We start from the raw sequence: 6073 nt of genomic DNA, 5'->3' as shown, positions 1-6073 counted from the left end.
TTTAAAGTTCCAGATGTTCAGCCCCACTAATTGTAAGAACTCACGAAATTAGGCCCCTCTGGTTTTCAAAGCCAAATGTTATGGGAATTCATCTTCCCTGTATGGATTCCCTAAGCCTGAGGTGCCTATTGTGAGAGTCTGTTTCTCTCCCTTCTCCACACCTGCCCATAGTGTCCCTTCCTCCTACAGACAGTCCCATGGGTCAGGTGGTCTCCCAACCGCATCTCCACCCTTCCTGCCCTCTTCGATGTAGCCTCTTCTCTACATTTAGCTGTGGAGATTATGTTCTGCCAATATTTGGGTAGTTTTCTGAGTTATTTACACTGATGTAAGTATTACTTAGTTGTATCAGAGGATGAGGTGAGCTTAGGATCCTCCTATTCCACCATCTTCCCCAGAAGTTGAGCTATTTTCATTTTTATAAATGGCTTTTTAAAAAAACCCAAAACATGGGGATCCCTGGGTGGCTCAGTGGTTGAGTGACTGCCTTCGGGCCAGGTTGTGATCCTGGAGTCCAGGGATCGAGTCCCACATCGGGCTCCCTGCATGGAGCCTGCTTCTCCCTCTGCTTGTGTCTCTGCCTCTCTGTGTCTCTCATGAGTGGATAAATCTTTAAAAAAAAAAAACAAAACACAAAGATTTATTTATTTATTTATTTATTTATTTTTAGAGAAAGAGAGGGATGGCACGTGAGCAGAGGGAGAGGAAGGGCCCAGGGTTCAGGAGCAAGTGCCATGGGTCTCCAGCCTAAGATAAAGCCAGGGCATACATCCCACTTCGAAGGGGATAGCTGAAAGATTCATTCAAGGAATGCTAGTTTCTCAGCGTTATGTTGCATGGTCATTCACCTCCACAACAACTGAGGAGAAGTTGTGCTAAAACACCCCGGTGACAGACTCCTTTTACGGACAAGGCCAGGAAACCTGCTTTCTCAGTGAAAAGTACCTGACCTCTCCGCTGGCTCTCCATCTCCAAGGCTGTGGTAGCTGCTAAACTCCCTGTGAGTGCTTGTTAAAAGGTTCCCTCAGAGAGGGCTTCATCCTCAGACTGAAGCACCACAGCCTTGCCACTGTTGACTGCTGAGCTAAGAGATTTGACTTTCTTCATAGAATAGGCCAATGGAGAGCTGCACTCAAGCAACTGTGGTGTCCCAGAGGCCCTACAGCACTTTTGGACCGCCCCTCCAAACCTTCTGGAGAGACACATTTGAACTCCCTTTACTGAGAACCTAGCTTTCTGGCAGGGTCTGAGCCTCAGAACTCAGGCCAGCTTATTTCCATTGTATCCCCACAGCTGCTGGGGAGGCAGAGTCTCATAGGCCTCTGGGAGAGGATAGTGGTGAGCTTAGTCAGGGAGAACTTTTTCGTCAAAAGACTGTGACCTGCATTCCCTTGGCGCCACCACCACTGCTGAGACACATGACCCAACTTCCTGAGATGAGAAACTAGACACAAGATGCACTCCAGGAAGTCCTATGTCTCCTAGAGCTAGACAGTGCCTCCTAGGGCACCTCCAAACTTCCTGAGGAGGTGGAATCTCAAGCCCTTCCTGGAGAGACCAGTGGAAAGCTGCCTCACTGGATCCTTGGGCCCAGGGTTCAGGACAGTGAGTGTCATTGGTTCTCCAGCCTAAAACGAGCTAGGAAATTCTTCCCACCTGGGAAGGGCTAGCTGAAAGTTTCATTGAAGGAACGCTAGTTCCTTGGCGTTGAGTAGGTGCCATGGTCTTTTCACTTCCACAACTGTGGAGAGGGTGTGCTAACTCAACCCAGGGACAGACTTGTGTTAAGTTAAAGGCCAGGAAAGGTGCTTTCTCAGTGAAAAGTACCTGGCCTCTCCAATGGCACTCAACCACAAAGGATGGAGCTAGCTTCTAACCTCCCTCACCTCTGAGGGCTCACTGAAAGATTAAATCAGGGAGAACTTGGTTCTCAGACTTAAGCCAACAGCCTTGTCACTGCCCAGGTGTGTCTGTTGGGCTGAGAGATTTGATTTTCCTCACGGAATAGGCCAGTGGAGAGCTGCACTCAAGGAACTGTGGTGTCCCAGAGGCTTTCCAGCAGTGTTGGGCCACCCCTCCAAAACTTCTGGGGAGACTGGTTGAACTCCCTTCATTGAGAAGATTGCCTTCAGTAAGGCCTGAGCCTCAGAATTCAGGCCAGCTCATTTCCATTGTGACCTCACTGCTTTTGAGGGGGCAGGGTGTCACAGGTCTCTGGGAGAGGGCTAGTGGTGAGCTTAGTCAGGGAGAGCTTTGTTCTCAGAGTAAAGTAGCCTGCTTTCCCTTGGTGCCAACACGACTGCTGAGACACATGTTCCAACTCCCTGAGGTGAGAAACGTGTCGCAAATTGACCTCCAGTAAGGTCTATGGCCCCTAGAGTTGGACAGAGCCTTCCCGGGCCCCTCCAAACATCCTGAGGAACTGGCTCCTCCAGCCCTTCCTGGAGAGGCCAGTGGAAAATTCCCTCATGACCCTTAGGGTCCAGGGTTCAGGACACTGAGTGTCATTGGTTTCCGAACAAAATATGGAACTGAGAGTTTCCTCAGAGCTGGGAGGGGCTGGCTGAAAGTTTGATTCAATGAATGCTAATCCTCAGCATTTAGTAGGTCGTATGGTCTTTTCATCTCCACAACTGTGGCGAGGGTGTGCTAACTTACCCTGGTGACCCTTGGAAGCTGAAGGCCCAGAAAGCTGCTTTCTCAGTGAAGACTACCTGGATTCTCCAGTGTCTCTCCAACACCAAGACTGGAGGTAGCTGCTAAACTCCCTCAGCTGTGAGGGCTCATTTAAAAGTTCCCTAAGGGAGGGCTTGGTTCAGCCTGAAGCCCACAGGCTTGCGACTGCCCAGATTGTCTGCTGGGGTTTAGGACTCAACTTTCCTCACTGAAGAGGCCAGCGGAGAGCTGTATTCAAGGAACTGTGGTGTCACAAAACCATCCATGCTTTTCGACTGCCCCTCCAAAACTTCTGGTGATACTGGTTGAACTCCCTTCATTGAGAAGTTAACCTTTGGGAAGGCCTAAGCCTAAGAACTCAGGCCAGCTGATTTCCATTGTGCCTTCACAGCTGCTATGTCATCAGGATCTTATAGGCCTCTGAGAGAAGCCTAGTGGTGAGCTTAGTTTGGGAGAGCTGGTGTGAGGAGAGGATTAAAATAGCCATTCAGTACATAAATGTAGTTCCAGGACATCCGCACTGTCCCCCTCCCCCCTCCCCCGAGGGATGGGGCACTGGAAAATAGGTAGTTATTTATCTTGAATTTGTCCAGGATATTAAGGGGAAAGGAAAACAATGCACAGAACTTTCTCTGGCATGTATGTACAAAACTTTTTTTCTTTTTTTTTTCCTTTCTTTTTTTTCTAGTCCAGGTATTCAAGGGTACCTGGCTGGCTCCATGTCAGTCTTTTTTTTTTTTTTTTTTTTTAAGTTTTTTATTTATTTATGATAGGCACACAGTGAGAGAGAGAGGCAGAGACACAGGCAGAGGGAGAAGCAGGCTCCATGCACCGGGAGCCTGACGTGGGATTCGATCCCGGGTCTCCAGGATCGCGCCCTGGGCCAAAGGCAGGCGCCAAACTGCTGCGCCACCCAGGGATCCCTCCATGTCAGTCTTTTTTTTTTTTTAATTTATTTATGATAGTCACAGAGAGAGAGGGGCAGAGACACAGGCAGAGGGAGAAGCAGGCTCCATGCACCAGGAACCCGATGTGGGATTCGATCCCGAGTCTCCAGGACCACGCCCTGGGCCAAAGGCAGGCGCCAAACCGCTGCGCCACCCAGGGATCCCCCTCCATGTCAGTCTTGATCGATGAGAGTCATGAGTTCCCGCCAGCACTATGTCTGTTGGATGGGTGTAGTGATCTCTTGAAACTGAAAAGCTTTTGGACGCCTGGGTGGCTTGGCGGTTGAGGCTCTCCCTTTGGTTGGAGACGTAATTCTGGAGGGTGGGTATGAAGTCCCACATGGGATTCCCTGCAGGGAGCCTGCTTCTCCCTCTGCCTATGTCTCTGCCTGCCCACCCCCACCCCCACCCCCTGCCGTGTGTTTCTCATGAATAAGGGAGTTTTTAAAAAACTTAAATTCAATCACAATAAAAAGCTTTGAAAAACAAACAAAAGGAAAAAAAAAAAGAACAAACAGAAGGGACCACAGAGGACAAGGAGAAGCAATAACTATCAAAGATATACACCTGCAAGCATTAAGCAGTTATAGGAAAACATAAACAGTGGTGGCAGAGGATAGGACAGTGGAGGTGACAAAGCAGCATCCTGTCTAGGTGTTAGGGCACTTCAATGCTTTCTGGGACCAGTAGGGACTTTAAAAATTTCACCTTTGGATCCAGACAGGAGAGGACACATGCCCCTCCAGCAGGAATTCCTCTGATTAAAGGTAACTCTTAATACATTAATATCACCAATTGACCATGGGCATTTAAGGTTTCATTTCTGAGCCTCTCTCTTGGCCTTCTCTTGGAATCCCTGATCCCACTTCACAACATCCACCCACCCCGGAATGAAAACTGTTCCCTGTAAATCCTACATCCTGAGCACCATGAAAGCTACTGATGAGACACCACCAAGAGAGAAATCAAGCAAGTCATGTGACTCAGAAGGCTGGAAGTCTAGCAGGTTGAAAGCATTGATGGAAAATCAGAAACGTGAAAAGAAGGGTTTTCTTTCAAGGGAATCTTTCCTCAGTTGGCTAAACTACGTGCATTACTGGTATTTCCTCCACTCAGAGGGTAACTGTGCAGAAGGCTGCTCAGCAGGAGAAAGGTACGGGTGAAGACCTCACGTTTGTTTTTCAAGGACAAGTATTTCAGGGCACCTGGCTGTGGCTCCATTGGGGGGAGCATGCACCTCCATGCTTGATCTGCACATATCCCAAGTGCCAACACCGTGTTAGGTGTAGAGATGATTTCTACAAGCTAGACAGGCAGAGGATTTAGAGATCGTATGGCCCTCTGCTTTCGCCTTTTCTGGGTTACCTGGGACTGATCCCCAGAAGTGGGATCACTGGATCCTCCAGTAAGAGAGTGTGGAGCTGGCAAAGGCATCGCCCCTATCCAGAGCATTTCTTGGGATGGCAACTAAGAGCTGGTGGGGCAGCACCCTGAAGGGAGCAAGGAAGGCCACGAAGGAGGTCAAATCCAAAGATGCTGTAAAGGACAGCATCCCCGAGGCACCACCTTGACCTCCACCCTCTCAGCCTCTGGGGCCTGACCCGGAGGATGACCTTGATGTCAGTCCAACAAACAACAAAGGGGGGGGGGGTGAAGCAGTCGAAAGAGTTTGTCCCTGACAAGCTTCACGTGGCAGAGCCCTCCTGAGCAAACAAAGACCCTGAGGAATGGCAAACCCTAAATGTGTGTCTATTGGGTTGAACAAGGAGAAGACATTGTGGAAGAATAGCTCAACTATGTGGGGAGGCTAAAAGAACATAAGGGTTTTCTTTTTTTTTTTTAATAACCATCTGTTTGTCCAGAATTCTCATTCTCAAGCTCAACTTCCTGTCCTTGAATGTCATTCACTTTCCTCCTGGCACTCCTCTCCAAGGCACCTTCCAGGAAAAGGAGGGGATTCAGCACACCCTCCTTCCACCTGCTGGGGGGTGTTTTGTGTGTGTTTCTTTGCTGCTTCAGCAACTTTTTAAAAGTGTCTATTCAAAAAAGTATTCTGGTTTCCTTTATATACAAGTCTTATCTCAGATTTGCCTTTTGACAGGAGGAGAGAGGGCAGGCCACATTTTCTTCTGCCGTGGTGGAGAACGATAAGATGGGTGCAGACCTGTGCATATTCTTTTCTGTATGGGGGGGGGTGGTGAGCAGAGGATTCAGATTCACCTCTTGCGGGACGGGATCTAATTTCTCCATGAATAATCAGACAAAATATCAGGTGAACAGAGGGTGAGTAAAGGTTAGAAGAACATGGACAAGATCGGCTATAGATGTTGGAGTTTCCAGAGCAATGATTTCATCAGAGGCATGTGAATGTCAAAGATTTCCAGGGACCATGTTTATGGACGCCTTGGCATGTAGGTCCTTTCAGATTGACGGTGCTACCATCCGGTCAC

At 48.8% G+C, this 6073-nt stretch overlaps 1 long non-coding RNA gene across 5 annotated transcripts in view; it reads left to right on the top strand.

Moving 5' to 3' along the window:
• The first annotated feature begins 2173 nt into the window (after window positions 1–2173).
• The window catches only part of LOC140642181 (uncharacterized), a 46761-nt gene continuing 42861 nt past the window's right edge, over window positions 2174–6073 (top strand). For all 5 annotated transcript variants that reach the window (XR_012038718.1, XR_012038713.1, XR_012038717.1 and 2 more), the window contains exon 1: window positions 2174–2329. This is a non-coding gene — a long non-coding RNA (uncharacterized lncRNA). The remainder of the gene's footprint in view (window positions 2330–6073) is intronic.

The sequence above is a fragment of the Canis lupus genome, chromosome 1 (genome assembly GCF_048164855.1).
Source record: "Canis lupus baileyi chromosome 1, mCanLup2.hap1, whole genome shotgun sequence".
NCBI classification, from domain to species: domain Eukaryota; kingdom Metazoa; phylum Chordata; class Mammalia; order Carnivora; family Canidae; genus Canis; species Canis lupus.
This window is presented reverse-complemented; position numbering and strand designations above follow the sequence as displayed.